Source organism: Rhipicephalus microplus, chromosome 10, assembly GCF_043290135.1.
Source record: "Rhipicephalus microplus isolate Deutch F79 chromosome 10, USDA_Rmic, whole genome shotgun sequence".
NCBI lineage: Eukaryota > Metazoa > Arthropoda > Arachnida > Ixodida > Ixodidae > Rhipicephalus > Rhipicephalus microplus.
The window spans coordinates 40,918,545-40,935,837 of record NC_134709.1 but is presented as its reverse complement, the minus strand read 5'-3'; the positions used below and the strand labels follow the sequence as shown (position 1 = coordinate 40,935,837).

Genomic DNA, 17,293 nt, shown 5'->3' with positions numbered 1-17,293 from the left:
GGATAAAAACATGCACGAGTGTGGGGCCTCGTATTGTATCCCGGGCTGTGTGGCGATAAGAAATTCCGGACGGTGCTAGAAAAGAAAGCGATGTGTCGGAACGTGAATATACCGCCATAACTTGGTGTGAAACGTCATACAGCAAACTTATCAGTTTTTTGCTGTTTTCAAAGACACGTTGTTCAGCGAACTTGATATTAGAAGAAGAGATGTAGAGAGAAAGAGATAGCGAGCCTGAAGAATCTCAACGCGCGTAGAAACCGGAGAAATACAATCGCTTACACCGCAATGTTAAATGCGACTTTTATCGCCACAAATGTGGCTCTCTTGTCATCCTTTTTGTGCATGAGTCGTGCTATAGGAGGTTTTCGTTGCAACCACGAGGGATTTTTTTTTGCTCATGGAAACACTACGCATATTAAAAAGTAAAGATTCATCGTTTTCCCAATTCGTGATTTTGATATTTCGATGAGTGAAGCTCACACATTAGTCGCTATTCGTTTTTGGCGAAAAGAACTTCGTCTGTAAATAATTAGGACAGCGTAATTTAGGCTTTTGAATCCTGATCTGCTTCGCCATGCAGCCGCCCACCCGTTTTTTCCTTGCCACGCACGACTTTCATGCGCGATCAACTGATTAGACTTTATTTTGCGTGATTCTCATTGCGCAAGCGGCGATAACGAATACAGCGCATGCAGCGAAGTCTTAATAAGCTCAACGCTTAGTGCCGAGATTGTGTGCTTGCTTCTAAGAAATAAGTGGCGAGGAGGAGATATCACATGTGACAAAAGTAGCGAGGGCAAGGGTTAACCACTCCCTCGCTCGTGAACGCGGAGTGAGAGAGGCCCTTTACCAAGAGGGGACGCGTGGCTTACTATCTGCCCTTTGTAGATGACTTCACGAGAAAAAATATATACATCGTACGGACTTCCCGAAGCAGAATCACCATTATCGTAAACCACAACGCCCTCTTTCTAATCTTAAGCTATTCTTATGTTCACTGCAGGAAAGGGTTTTCCCATCAATCTATACTTAACCACATTTTGGGCAAGTTGGTTAGAGTTTGTGCTTGCGAACATGTTAGTTTCGTCCCTTCGTCAAACTCGACTTCGTGCTTCTCGCACGTTACACACACGATCTGTGTTAAAGCGAAATGCAGATGAAAGGAAACCATGCACGGGCATACTGTCATGCTAAATGAACTTTAGAAGAGGTGACTTTCGGGCGAGTCGGTGGTTTGACATAGAAACCATTGTGAGATTGCAACTAAACAGGGCACACCAGAAGGAACGGCGAGAGAACAGGCGCACTGTTTTCGTGTGTTCCTTTTCGTTGGTTTCTCACGATGGTTTTTATGCTAAGAGAAAGTTAGAGATGATAGAAGGCAGAGACAGCAAACGGTAATGTCTGTTTAGTTACGAATATGCAAAAGTCGTACGTACGCTTTTCCAGGTGAAAGAAAAGGCCCATTTGCCACTTCTGAGGTGGAACGTGCACACACAGATAGTAAGTGCATACCCAGGTAGCGAGTGCCTCTCGCCGGCAAGTGCTTCCCAGGTGGCAAGTGCATTAGCAGGCGGCAAGTTCCTCCTGAGAGTAAACTCACAGGAAACTCGGACATTTCTTTTTTTTTTCTTTTTCATTCGTTGCATAACCATATTTTATTAGCTTCACGATGAGTCAACTACACGCAGCGTGGCATCCGCTACGAACAACACGTGGTCGGTTAGACGTACATGCGAAGAAGGGGAAAAGCAAAAAAAAAAGAACAGAACGGCACGAACATTATGTACACGAGTTCAGCACAAGGCCAGAACAACAAAGGCGCAGCTGGGGCACTCTGGTATAGAGTTCCTGAAACAGATGAGACACAGAAACCGCACATGCACTCAGAAGTCTTCCGTTGGTGTTAGTCCATATCGCTAGTCACGGAGAAGACAAAAGAAAGAGACACATATACAGATGCACTCTCAAGAAAAAAGCACGAGTGTTTTTACACTTCGCGTGCAACGAAACAATGCTGATTCTTGGCTCCACCGAGTTGAGACCCACCGTGGGGAACAACACTGTTCACGGTGACGGTGCACGAACACTCACGACACACAGCTTCGAAACACAAACTTAAAACACGGAACGACACAAACTGATCCGCGAACGACTAGTGCGGATTGTTCTAGTTTCTCCTCATGAACTTGAGATCCAGTCAAGCGAACTGGCAGAAGGGCGATACACAGTCTGTGAGAGTGCTTTCGCAGACGAGAGGAGTCTGACACAGATTTCACGCATTCGCGACAAGTACTTCCAACGGAGTGGGTGCATGTACAGACAACATAATGTTCGTCCAGTAGTGTGAGGAAAGGGCACGTGACGTAGCAGACGCCATCTTGGTGTCACATTTCAAATTCGGTACATAGATGGCGGTGCACTCTAAGATTACACGCAGCCATTTGTCCATGGAGGACAGAAAAAGCTGGTAGGGAAGGTCACGTTAATGCTCTAGCCTCAGCAAGCCAACCTCCCCTGACGCCACCCATGTCGACCAGTGCGTGGTGCCTCCTGGGTAGGATTAGGCCCCCGCGGCACCCACAGTAGATGCAACTAAGAACGCCGACCAGTAGAAGCACTGGTTTTCCTGTGACGAAGACTTGTTCATTCCTCACACCTTTTCTGACTAAGCTTCAATATACGTGAAGATCCCTCCCTAGTTTTTTTTTTCTTCTTTTATATGCGCTACGGTGGTACCGACGACGTCCGTCCACAGGCCATACCGGTGGTTCCGTTACTTATCGCCGTGTTACGAGCATCGCGCATGAAAACAGCGGCGTTGTTAGCGAAACCTGGCGATCGTGCAACCAAATGGTGCGCCACATGTCACGAAACAATATGCAATGTTTTCCGTGCCAGAGGAAACGGCGTCATGAACGCGCAGGTCTTCTAACCCTTTTCATAATATTCAGGCCCGGGTCAACGCAGCCAAGTGACTTCCCTAGCATACAGTGGTTTCAAGTAGCCTCGCAAGATGTCGACAGTGACGCTGTCGTGTTTGGACTATACGTCACTGATCCCGATGATGCGTAATGAGCGAAGCGTGTAATGTCGAACAATACAGCGATAACTTCGACACAGCAAAGACAAACCTCGGCAAGGCCTACGCCAAATGCATCGCGTGGAGTAAGTACCAGAAACTGAACTACGCATATCGACGCCCTGCGACCCGACGCCCATTTAAAGCCGAAAGAGTCTTATCACACTATAGCGTACTACACTGCAGTAAATCTACAGACATGAACGTGTCCCGAGTGATCAAATTAAGACCAATGCACTTATAGCGTGAATGACGCGTTATGAACACAGGTTCTTAACGTAGTGGTACTCGAACACGGTGGCTTTCATGCTTTGAAGGCCACGAGCATTGCGGCAACAATGCCAGAGAGTTTAAACGTTTTTCATTGCCACGTGCATATCCGTCGAGCAAAGCACCAATCCACGTTTGACTCGCCTTCCAACCTCAACGTTTGCACAAATTGCGAGAAAGTTTCTTTTCTTTTTATCCGTATCGAATGCGTCAACCGCCCACTACAGAACTGCAATTTTTACGCCCCTCGAAAACTCGCGAACTCTGAGTGAACAGTCAAAAAAAAAGGAGAGGCGGAAGAAAAGAAAAGAATGAAGCTTGTTACCTTATTTTTTATTTATTTATTTATTTATTTATTTATTTATTTATTTATTTATTTATTTATTATTTATTCTTCGGTACAATGCGGTCATGAATCAGGGCAAACGCTCAGAGGACGTCCTACGGCACAATCTGTCATCAAGTGCGGACCACGCCCAAAGCCGGCACCGCCCCATTTCTGGAGTCCTCGATCCTTCCGCATTTCCTCTGTGGCATTGTCCACGGGTGGGCGATCAATCAATCGGACCGTTTTCCTTTTCTGTCAGTCGCTTTGTCTTCCTCTCTTTCGTATCCAGCGTCTGGTTCATCGGAGGGTAACAGAGATTGTTCTATTCAGCGCGCGCTTCCATCTGATAAGCGCATCGACCCGTTCAAAATAGGTGCACTAGAGAGGCCTCATCATCGCATGACCCGGACGGGAACGACTTCATCACCGACATTATCTTGCGACTATGGGACTGAGCGTTACAGCTCCGAAATGCGACGATATTTTCAGACTGATTCACCATCCGTGATGTCAAGCACAGAACTGTTGTTACACCGGTAGTAACAGTGATATTTATCCTCTAACATTCCTTCAGTTTCGCCATGGTCGGCTGGCCTACTCGGCTTCACCATAATCATCCTCAGCCTGACTACGTCCACAGCCTCTCCTATGTAATGCCAGTAAACTTGGTCCTGTGCTTGCTGCTGCCCCTAAATACCAACCAACCTCCCAATCTCACCTGCCCAGCTTATTTTGTCTCCCCTTCACCCACTTGCATTCTCTTGGAATCCAGTCCGTCATCCTTAATGACCAGCGATTATCTTGCCTTAGCGCTACGTGCCCTGCCCATGACCAATTCTCCTTCTTGATTTTCACTTTTTACTACAAAGTCCTTAACACCCGCTTGTTCCGTGATACACTCCTGGGCTTAGCTCCAGGCCTACTGGGCTTAGCCCTGGTTAAACCCCTTGCTTGTTCTTCATCTCCCTTCAAGATAGGTGCAGTTCAATGGGAAAGTGGGTTCGTTCTGCTAATGAGGTGTATTGCGAGAGTTAGTCGAAGACTGGAAGGACCCCGCATTGGAGAAGAAACAAAACTCAATCGAACAGTGTCTCGCAATCCTAAAATCAACGTACATGCAGTGGATATTTTAGTTCCCCCCAATAATTCCTCGTTTCTTGTCACTGTTTTCTAATTATCCCTTTAAGTCGAATGAAATCAGGCAAGCACTATGTTTCAAATTTTAATTAGGCTTGAGCACCCCACAGGCTGCTTGTTCTTATGGTAAACAAAGATGGCGTGCGCACCTTATCATAAACGAAATCAATGGGCTCTAAACCAAGGAACCTACGCATTTCCCCCAGCACCGACTTCCCGACTTCCGAAGGCCGACGCCCAGATACTTCTCGCCCCAACTGCACGGAACTAGACGTTCGGGCGTGGTATGGTGTACACCAGCGGCAGTGTCGGCACGCGTGGCGCAATCCCGAATGACGCCTGGAGCGCTGAAAGGGGTCCACCGGGAGTGATTTCGGCACACAGTCGTGCAAGCCTCTTTGTTTACCTCGCCACTGTCCTCGCGATGTTTTCTCCTGGTCTCGCCACGGCTTTCTGGGCTGACAGAGAAGCAAACAACCTCCATAGGATTGCGTAGAGGCCCTATACTTGCGGCAGCCGCACCGTTGGTAGAAAGTGGTGCCCCTTCTTTGTTCTCGAATGACTGTCCCGAGAGACATTGTTCTTCGTGAGGTTCTCCCATTTCTACTTATCTTCCCGATTCATTTACCCAACCTCTCTCTGTTCGTCGACTTCCGATCGCTTATATAGCCTCCATTTTTTCCCTGGAACCATTGCCTAGGCAGGATTATTCCGCGTGGGTTGCATGCAATAGATGCAGGCTGCCAGGAAAATCACGCAGGCTGCAAGAAAAATCCTACCCCGCACCTCCACCGACTATTTTATGAGAAGGATATCGACTCGGAAGAGTAGACACCGGTATATTTACAGTCAGTTAAGCGAGCAGCGCCAGATTAGCTCGTGTCAGTCTGTCCACTGTCGTCCTCCTCTTCATCGTGTGGATCGCTACGCCACTCGTACCTAGCAATATAATGAACGGTTTCCCACACGGTCTACGAGCATACCATGTTCTTTCTTACTATCCCTCTTGTTATTACGCATAAACATGTAAAGCTCCACAAAGGTACCAATAGGAGTTTTCTGGCTCATCGTAAATTGCCTTGTAGCGTGGTGCGCAAAGAAACGTTACTTCGTCTTGTGATCCGTATTGTTTCCCGGAAAACTCAGCCACTTCAGCTCAACGACTGTGATAATGCTTTTTCTTGGACAACAAAACGTGTCAGAAACAGACACCATTGAACAGCAGAACTCTTAATGGAACATACTATAGCAAGTCCGACGTTAGCAAGGGCAGCGAGATCTTGAAAAACTTCACCTGACCACACTACTCTGTGTACTGGTCTAATAGGTTTTTATTGTGTTGTTTTCAAAGCAGCATGTAGAAAAGTATTTGCAGCGCTGAACGGCGCTTACGTCAGAGGTTAGAATAGACGGTTGCAAGGTCGCAAGCGTTTTACCACCCCCCCCCCCCCCCAAAAAAAAAAAAAACTTTCACCTCATTTACCAGCTCCTAACGTCGAGACTGGAAGCATGTTTTCAAGTTCATTTTTAATGTAAGAAATGTTTCTCTTTAGTTTTTTTTCAGATAAAAGAACCGTGCGTAAATCAAGAAAATGTCTCGTAATTTTTATGTAGCTCAAAAGAGCATTTACTTCAATATATTTTGCCCAAAAAGGGAAAGAAAGTGTAGAAAATCAGCGGGCCATTTCTTAAGCTCTGCCTGCCCACCGATACTACTTTGGTGGAAAATCGGTGGATGAAACCGGATGTCGTCAAGGGGCTGTGTTTGTAAACAGTGAAAGGGTCTATACACCTGGTTTGTTCTGTCATAAATATGTGTTTGCTCAGTTCATATCTGCGACACCATACGCCGCCTGCGTCACGGTAGTTCACAGTTGGTCGTGCGGCAATCTACAAACGCTAAAACGTTTGCTGATTACTAGTTCGCGGATGCCTACACATTGTATAATTATTAGCGATACAGGGTAAGTTTCGTATCCGGTGACGCACTCTGGGCAATCGGTGATTATTTTGCCGTATCTTTCCTTTCGCACGATCCCTGTTCCACAGCCTTTCAGCAGGCGCCACGAGTCCTTTGGACCAAACGACCATCGCCCACTTTGATGACATGCGCCACGGCCACGTTAACCATACGGATCACGTGGTACAGACACTAGTGGGCAGGGTTGGAGCAACCCACGTATGTAAAACAGAAGCAGTGGGAACGCTTAGATGCCATACGAGGTCACACACGGGGCAGCTACAGGTACGAAGCGTCTCACACAAGCAAAGCATCTCCTTGACATTTTTGTATTTATTATTTTTGCATTTATTATTGAGGTCTTGCGTGCCATACACGCAATCTCGTGAGCAGTCACGCGGTATTGACATTCCAGATTATTTAAAATCCGCTTAGGTTCTCTAAAAGGGTACTGACACGAATTTAAAGCATCACAAAAGGTACATTTTTCTTTTCTTTGTCATAAAATGTTAACGTACTCCTCACACCAAAGCAAGGAAAGATGTATAAAATATTTTACTTTGCTGTTGAAGCTTTCGTCACCCGAAATTCGCGAGCCAACCTCACCACGATGGACATTATCATGGCAAGACAACGCAACCGGCGAAATAGCTGTCGCAACACCAGGACGGGTATTCACTCGTCGTTATTGGCGTGTACGAAATGCAACTTTACAACGGCGAAAATAACTGCTACTATTACGTCACGAGTTGCTGTTTCGAAGGAACTTAGACGTACGTCAGAATGAATTTTTCGACCCTTCACCGCGAATCCACCCTCTAGATGCCGAAATCAGTTGCACGTTTTTTTTGGTGATGCAGGTGTTAAACACACATTCAGCGCGTTTCGAGGTGCCACGACGCTTTTTGCGGAGTTCTCGACACTGCTGTTTTAATTCGGAGTCAACAAATTCGAAATTTCCGAAGCTCGAGTCGGTACTCCATTAACTTGCACCCAGACGTCATCGCGAAAGCGGCCACGACTGGTCGGCCGTGAAACCGCGCAAGAGAAGACTTCGAGGCTAAAATAAAAGAAGCGAAGTACAGCGTTCTTTCCCGCTGGTCATACTCGTGACAAACGTAACGCTAATGAGAACCAAATCAAGAAGAAGGAGCTGCTACACGCTTTAGAGCTTATTTGCGACATCGTGGTCTACGCATGTTGAAGTAGCTGCCTCGGACGTATATGCGATATCATACAAATCCTCAACTCTGCACCCAAACTAGATTCCGCAGCCTCTCCGATTTCACAGCTGCGCGCACCGGTACACTCCGCTTCTCGCAATCACCGAGTTTAATTTCGTCCCATCTAACAGTTCTTGTTATATGACCAAGTCACCCTAAATTATTTGCAGAGCGCCTAAGGACAGATTATTGAACGAAAATCCCTTAGCCGTGAGGCACTATGAGCGTGCGTATGCGACGGAGTAGAATATCGGCACACGCGTTCAAGAACCCACCGAGAGGCGCTGCTATAGAAAGCCCAACTACACTTCTTACTGAAACAGTTGTTACTTTGCAGTGCGCCGAATTGAATGTTCGTAATAACACAAAGTGAGAGATACTGCTTTACTCTGTGCACGAGCGCAACTCCTCACGCAAATTATATAGTAGTTTGTACACCTTGTTAACGGCTACGTAAGATATATTTCTACTAAAATAAACACTGAACTACAATTCAAGGTACACGCTTAAATAGTAATTACAGTGATTAAAACGCGAGCATTTCTTTGCTGTACAAAAATAGGAATGCACAGACATTTTTAGCTTGGCAGAATGCTTAGCTTGGCAGAAGCCGAGCTAAGCCGTCTATCATTTTGAAAGCACTTGAACTTATCTAATTACATAAGCCCGAGTTTTGGTCTAGTGGATTTTTTTTTCTGTCTATGGGTGCACATATGTGGTTCTGTGTGCCGGGGACAACCCATGCGTCTGTACATATCCTTCTCTTCACATAGAGGAGTTTATGTGAACCGAAATTTATGGCAAACACTAAATAGTACTCCATTCTTCATCTGGTAGCTTGAACTGTACATAATCTTGTCTTCACATAGAGTTTTTTTTTATGTGAACCGAAATTTCCGGCAAACAATAAATCGTACTCCACTCTTCATCTGGTTGCTATAGGGAGCAACTATTTTCCGTGAGAGAGGGATGAGAAAACGCGCGCGACGTGGGCTCTTTCACGCAACGTTTCAGAATGGAGTGTACCGGCTGCTGCGTCGAGTCGAGGCTGCGTCGAGTTAGACCTTCCCTTCGTCCTGGTCGTTGTTGTCCCCACTTCGGGCGGCCGGGTTCGAGCGAATGGACGAGTGTCGCTTGGAGAGGCGCAGGAAGCGGTCGCGACGCATGAACTCGTCGCACAGGTGGTACAGCCGGGCCTCGTAGCGCTCGCGGCGAACGTACTTGATCAGCACCACGGCGAGGGCCAGCGCGTACAGCAGGAGCACCACCAGCACGTACACCACCGCACTCGCCTGCGTAGGGAACAAAAATGGGGGAAAATGGGGGGAAATGGGGAAAATGAAGAAAATGGGGAACAGAACAGAACAGGACAGAAGGTTTTATTGTGCTAAATAAAAAAGAATACATGTGCATGGCATACAGAAAGAGGTCCCATAGTCAGAGACTGCAAGGGGACCTCTTGTACAATGTAGAATTGAGAATGATTGTGATGTACATAGCAGGGAGACAGAGCTACAGTAAAATGCAATTGAAACAAATAAAGTAAGAATATACCTTTGTAATCTCACAGAAACAATTTAAAAGCAAGAATAACGCGCTAACTTCAATGACAGGAGTGCGGGCAATGCAGTCAGCTTTGCCACCACGAATGCTATAGCGACAAATCGGACTGTAACCTCTTTCCTCCCCTTCATCCCTTCCCCAGTGCAGGGTAGCAAACCGGATGTGCGTCTGTTTAACCTCCCATGCCTTTCTTTGCAACTTTATCTCTCTCTCTCTCTGTGGACTGTAATACCCTTGTTGCACGGGCACGCTAACCTCTGTTTCGACTATCCTAAGTCAACGTTAATACCTTTAATATCGAAGCTGAGTGTTAACGTGACTTGCTTCACGCGAGGAGCTGTCTTTTAGTTTTGGTGTTGAAGCAAGTAACGTGACACTCAGAGTCGCGATTTAAAATATAAACGTTAGCTGAGGTTCGTCATAACCATAGTTACTGTGCCCGAGTAACAGGGGGGTATAGCAGTTCGTTACATTAGCAAACACAGCCGCTTTGAACGGAGAAGTGACCTTCGGGCTGTCTATGGCTTCAACGCAAACTTTCACGATGAGATCGCAACACGTACAAAGATATGAACCGTCGGATGAGAGAGAGAGTAAAACTTTATTGAAGGGGAAAGGGAGAGGGGCGTTTTAGAGCCTTTATGGTTGGGGCCCTACGTCCAGGGCTCCACTGGCCTTAGCCGCCCGCCGGACTTGATCCAGTAGTGCGAGCTGCACTCCTGGGTCCGAGCTAGCGAGGTGTGCCTCCCACTGCTCCATACTAGGTGTTAAAGGTTCGCCGAGAAAATTGGTTATGTCGCTTGGTTTACGATCGCACCCCCACGATATGTGGTAGAGAGTCGGTCTTCCGCCGCACCACGGACATACAGCCGGGTAAAGAGTTGGATGTATCGCGTGTAACTTCAGTAGGTGCGGAAATACATCCGTTTGAATTTTTCTAAGGTCAGTGGCCTCTTCCCCATTAAGGGATCTGTGAGGTGTTCCACATTTTTGACGCGTGAAGCGCTGGTGAGCTAGAATCTCCCTAGGTAAAATTGGCATGGTCAATGAAAGAGATGGATTCTCCGCTCGGTTACAAAACGCACGAGCTAGAGCGTCCGCCCTTTCATTGCCTTCGAGACCTGCGTGTCCCGGGCACCAGATCAAGCGATGGTGGTGAGTGAGTTTGGATCCTAGCAGCCTCAGCCCCATTGCTGGAAGGCGGCCCCTTAAAAAGAGCCGGCAGGCTTCCTGGGAGTCGGATAAAATAACTGATGGCTCCCCTCTACGCTCCTGAAACCTTAAGGCTAAGGCTATGGCCATCGTCTCCGCCTTTGTAGCCGAGGCCGTGCGTACGGAGGCACTCGTTAGCAGCGTCATGTTGTTGTCGACAACAGTAATTATGTGTCTCTGCCAATCGAAACTGGCCGCATCGACGTACGCGACATTTGAAGCTGAGCCGAATTGCTTTCGAAGCCAGTTTACCCTCGCAGTACGTCGCTCAGCGTGAAAGTCGTGATGCATATTTTTGGGCACCGGTGCGATTGAGATTCGCCTGCGGACCTCTTGGGCTACGTCGACCAGCTCCTCATCAATGTGCTGTGGGTGGGGCGAAATTCCTATTCTAGTGAGTATCGCCCTGCCTGCTGAAGTTTCACTTAGACGATTCCTCTGAGACATGAGGACTGCGGCACTGAGCTCAGCATAAGTGTTATGTATACCGAGAGCTAGGAGCCGCTCGGTCGGTGTGCTGGTGGGTAGACCAAGTGCTGCCTTAAAAGCGCTTCTAATGAGCACATCCACCTGGCTCTCCTCACTTCTGTCGAGTGAGTGGTACGGTAGGCCATACGTCACTCTGCTCAAAACTAAGGCCTGGACAAGCCGGAGAGTATCCTTTTCTTTCATGCCTTTTTTATGATAAGTGATGCGACGGATCATTCTAGCTATCTGTTTAACCGTAGTCTTTAAGGTGGTTATCGTGTGACTGGCTTTGCCATTGCTTTGGACCCAGAAGCCAAGTATACGGGCCTGAGTAACCTCGGCTATGGCATGGCCGTCTACCTGTAAGTTTATGTCACCGTTACTTTTGTAATACTTACTGTGTATTCTTATGAGTTCAGATTTTTCAGGCGCACAGCTCAGCCCACTTTTTCTTGCGAACTCTGCCACAGCTGTCGCAGCAGCCTGGAGGGTCTGCTCTTTCAGCGCCAGTGAACCCTTCGTAGCCCAGAGTGTGATGTCGTCCGCATACAATGTATATCCAAGGTGCGGGATTGCTTCGAGCTCGTGAGCAAGTCTGCGCATAGCTATGTTAAAGAGCAAGGGGGAGATGACTGCCCCTTGCGGTGTGCCTTTATTTGGCATCGAGAACGGCACCGACCTCGTGTCGCCTATCCCAATAGTTGCCGTCCGCCCAGAGAGGAAGGATTTAATGTAGTTAAATGTACGCTTTCCGCAGCCGATTGTGTTGAGTTCAGAGAGAATGGCCTCGTGCGAAACATTATCAAAGGCCCCTTTGAGGTCGAGGGCCAAGACCAAATGTTCGCCTCCCCTGGGTACGCAACTCATGACCTCTTCTTTTAAAAGGAGGAAGGCATCCTGGGTTGAGAGTCCGGAGCGAAAACCAATCATGGTAGCGGGAAACAGATTTTCTTTTTCAATGTAATTTTGAAGAGGTTTTCGCGGCAGCCCAGGCAGCCAATCGGAACTCTGCGCCGGGGTCGGATGGTATAACAAACGCTATGATAAGAAACCTCAGCACTGAGGTTCTTGAGCAGATAACGCAATTTCTTAACGACCACTGCTGGTCCCAAGGTCACGTTCCTCCGGAGTGGAAGGAAGCCAAAATAATAACTATACCAAAGCCCGGTAAAGCACCATCGCTCGGAGCCCTGCGGCCCATTTCGCTTACTTCGTGCATGGGCAAGCTCTACGAGCGAGTAGTACAGACACGGCTTCAAAATTACATTGAAAAACCGTCGGATGAACTTCACTGTAGAGACCAGCGGGTGGTCTATGGCTTCAAATAAAGCGTTTCTAATGGGAGCCCAACATGTAAAATAGTTATAATCTGTCACATGTTGAACTCTCCTTTAGAGATTAGCATGCGGGCTTCGGCTTCAACGCAAGCTTTCACGATGAGAGCGCGATGTGTACAAAGCTATGAGCCATACGCTGAACTACTTCCTAGAGATCAACTTCCGAGCACGGCAAACCACGTCCAGTAGGTCAAAGTACGGAGCTGCAGTTGCGTGGCCCTGTATACCGGTTCCTTTATCAATGCGCCGCAACGAGAAACGGGCAGGGCCGCACCCTTCAAAGCGTGCCCTCTGACTCCTTGTGACATCTGGTAGACGATGGTGAAGAAGCCAGTGTCACGCTGAAGTACCTCAGGGTTGCGCGAGCCGCCAACGGTAAAGGATGTATCTACAGCGTTTCAATAAATGTGCGCGAAGCCAACAGGAAAACGCGACATTTGCTTGCTGCCCTCATGATTGATTTTTTTTTCTGTCACATCGGGCATCAAGGGTGACTACACAAACAACGTGGCACAGTAAATAGGTTAACTTATTTACTTTTAGGTTAAGGAATTCAAACAGGCGGTTATATCAAATGGAAGAATGAAAGCTCTTCATGCGAAGAATCCATAGCAGCTTTGAAACATAGCGAATGCGGCCTCGAGTCATTATTGGGCATGTCGCAATGAAATTCAACAAAATTCTACGGTATAAAGCAAGACCGAAGCACATATGAGCACAACGAGCAGACGAGAATGACGTCACTGATGAGAAAAATGATTACAGTTGTTTAGAATACACGCTGTCGGTTTTGTCGGTACGTGTTCAATGGGAAGCCACAACAAAATTGGATTACAGTGACGTAGCTTTTCCACGTTCATTAACGTATGCACACCTTGCGTGCTATGATTGTGAGCGCAGGCCTCACGGCTGCACAAGTATTCCGATTAATAAAGCACTCAATCAGTCTTGAAAGCTAAGAAGAATACGACAGTGGAGATCTTGTGCCATCTGGTTTCGCCAATGAATTCGGGGCTCCTTCACATACAGGCCGCTGTTTCGATAGATCAAAGCTGCAAGACGTTCTTCGCATGAAAAACTGCTTTCAAACTGTACACATAATCGCCCAACTCCACCAATAAAAAGTTCATTATTTTACGTTTCATGAGTGTAGTTCTAAATTATGTCTTTAGGCATCTTAATATGCCCGTCGCTACAGCAGAACTTCGAAAGCATCGTCACAGAAGCGTCATTTTCCTGATTTTGACAATTTTGGACACACTTCTCGAAGCATCAGGTATATAAAGTGCACACCGTTTGTATGCTGCTGGAACTGTGCATTTTTTCTTCATGATTATTCTAACACTCTATTCGCTCCGTCTTCAAATCATGCCATGTGAGATAAATTTATTCTGTAAAAAGTTTATTTACGCTATGTAAAAAAAACACAAATTCATAACAATTCAGTAATTAGCGGCTCATAAACACATTGGCCCATCTATGTGCCACGACAAACGTCACTGTGATTCAGTGAACACATCAATAATATTCACGACAGTTTGAAAAACAGCTTATTTATAATAAGTACAAAAAACAAAACCTTCATAGCATTCTATTATAAGGGGCACTTAGACATAAGGACATCTACGTGCCACTACGAGCATGTCTATGTTGTGTGTTTTGAAAAAAAGTCGCTAAATATTTGGAGTATACTTGGTACTCTATTATGGGAGAGTAAAAAGCCGTCCCGTACGCCTCACACTTCATGAGGCCCTTGTCTGGAGGCCGAAACTGCGCATCATGTGTTTAGAAAAAGTAGGTAACAAATTGGAGTACTGGAGGGGAAGGGCGTAGAAAAAGTGGGTAACGATTCAGAGTGCTAGCTACGTACTGCTGATTGTTGTGCGTGTGCAAAATGCGCGAATAAAACTAACGGTATACCACAGGATAACTCCAAGGGCCTCCGCGCTTGCACTAGCTTCTCCCCAACTTTTTTTCAGCGTATGCCCGTAAGAATGGTACCGAACGCAGCGTGAATCGCTACCGTTAAAACCCTTCAGGTGTTTCTAGTATGCTTTAGACTAGCATCGCCAAAAGCCAAGTTCGAACCAAGCACCTCCTTGATGCGGTGATCGATAAATCGAAAACTACAACAAAACACACTTGTACAGGTCCGAGCTCGTGATAAACAGTGCACGTTTCATCCTCGATGGTTAACCGTGTGCACGAAGTGCTGGTGCAATCCCTGTTATCAGGCGCTTTCAGCTGACTGATTCTGCGGTCCGGTCAGTTCCCAGTTCCGCCCAAACTCTCAACGTTACCTAAGTGCAACGCGCGTTGTTGGTTTTAGCCTAGTGTCTCTCGGTTAAGTCAGTTGCGACGCTGCTGGTGTATCAGTCAGAAGTGGGTTGAAAAGGAAGTTCAAAAACAAAAACTGTACTCGTCTTGCAGCAAGAAAGCAAATTCCGTTTTAAGAACAGTGTGAACTGATTCATTTTCACGTAACGATGGTGCTTGACGCATGAGCATTAGAAAATTAATTTTTCTCACCCCTTCACTTAGAGATGGACTACAATTTAAGCTTCAAGGCCACACAAACGTGTTCCAAACGCGCAGCCTTGTGGCAAGCCGAATTGAAGAGCGTTTCAGAGCGTTTCTGAATAGGTTGAAGGGCGGCTGCTGTTAAAAATAAAGTTATTACTGTTGTACACGAAATCGCTTATGTACTAGCGGGGGTTTGCAGAGTCCTGTAGACGGAAGTACCAAAGAGGCTGATCGAGAATGAATGAATGAATGAATGAATGAATGAATGAATGAATGAATGAAGGAATGAATGAATGAATGAAACCTTCATTTCGAAGAGAAGGGCGGCTCTCGGCCGCACTTGGGGAATATGGGAGAAAGTAATAATTGGTGAACAACGTGAGCATATCAAGATAACACCAGATAGCTTTATATTAGTCGTTATCACCCAAGTGGTGTTCTAGACCACTCGAAACAGGTCGCTTGTACTAGCATAGGTGGCTAGTGCTTTCTGAGCTTCATCATTACATCGTAGCCCAACGCCCAAGCGCCTTATGTTATCGCGTGGCCGGTGTTCCATGTGTGTTCGTCCTCGCGAGAAAGCAGAGCGAACCCAAAATGAGGTCGTGTGAATCTGGTCGGCATAATTCTTGACAATGTGGGAATCGAAAAGTGTTTTCAATTGCTTGTCTGGCTCCAAACCACTTGTCAAGAACATGTGCTGTACATGCTGCATAACCATGTCCTTGTTGAGAAATATCTCTTGCTGGCGAGTAAGCGCGTACTGGTCGCTCAACAGAGGTGCTGCTGTAGCTAGCTTGTAGGAGGCTTTTTTTTTACTGTCAGTTTTCAATTTTACGCGAATATGACTCACAAATGCTCTGCTAGAAGAGCCTTGACGCCACTTTTTTTTAGATAGGGATTGAGAAGATCCGCCTGATTTGGCGACCAACTGGGGTGTGGGGTAATGAATAGCCAAGCCCATCAGCTTGCGTGGCGACCTCGTGAACGGCTTCGTTTCCCCCGTCCGTGCCAGTGTGACCGGGTGTGCACAAAAATTTCCGCGTTGATTCCGCAGTTCTGCAATCTCCTTCACTTTTTTCTTACGTCGTTAGCCACTACGCCTTCAGTTGTTGTTGCTGTCAGCTGAGCAACCATTTCGTACGAATCTGTCAATATACGACAATTATTTCCAACATTCTCGCTTGCAGTGTTTCCTACAACAATCGGAATAGTGTTGACCGCTCCTCATATGCCTAACAGCTCTGCATGTAAGGGTGCCCCACCGGGAAGCTGGAAGCTATGACAACGGCGTTGTGGAGGGAATCGGATGTGCTGACCCTGGCCATACCACAGCTTCCTTGCCTGTGATTATTGCGTCATTGTAGATGTCGACGGTGTCCTCATGTTTGCGGAGGCACTGCCTTTCCTCGAACGCACAGCCCGGTGGTTGTGTTGATCCTGGCGATCGGGTGCTGTTGTTTCCATGCGCTCAGCAGGGCTTCTCATGGTGGTGCTGGGGTCGTTTCCTCGTGCCTCATCTACGCGTGAAGTCGGTTGTCCCATGCAATAATTTGTTTGCCCTGTAGTGTGTTTTCAAGCCGGCATCGCATGCGAATGCTTGCTCCATTTTTACGTCTCTTAATTTATTTACCCATGGCCCGAATCGTCAGACCTCTACGCATTGAACTTTGGCAGAACGTCACCCTACATGCGCAGATTTTCAAAGGGATTGGCTGCCACGACTTCACGGAGAAGACGGATATTCTCGTGCGCCGCCAGGGCCTGCGTGATTGCCGAACAACCGCTGTGTTTTCCGAGGCGCAAGAGGGTGCCACTTTGGATGTTTCTCTTCTCGTCACGTGATCCCACGCTCGCTACAGTCCAGGCCGATGGCGACGGTCCGGTAATCCGGTCACACGCTCAGCGCGTGACCGTCTGGCGCATGCGCAGTGGTTCAACCACCGACTGGCTAAGTGGAGCGGGAGACGAAATCGAGAGCAAATATAAAGATGATACTTCCGGCGGGCTTGTGCCGCTCCGTTATGTATTTATCGATCAGCGCATCGACGAGATGCGTATTTCTAACTTTGCTTTTCGCGAGGCCAGCCTAAACGATATCTAGAACACCTGAAGAGTTTTATCGGTAACGATTCACGCGACAGTGAGTATTATCCCTGCGCGTATGTGCCGACAAAAATTGAGGAG

General features: G+C 47.1%; 1 long non-coding RNA gene across 1 annotated transcript in view; it reads right to left on the bottom strand.

Annotated features, from left to right (window-relative positions):
• Positions 1–1,620: 1,620 nt before the first annotated feature.
• The window catches only part of LOC142774697 (uncharacterized), a 130,940-nt gene continuing 115,267 nt past the window's right edge, over positions 1,621–17,293 (bottom strand). The window contains exon 4 of the long non-coding RNA XR_012886510.1: positions 1,621–9,295. This is a non-coding gene — a long non-coding RNA (uncharacterized LOC142774697). The remainder of the gene's footprint in view (positions 9,296–17,293) is intronic.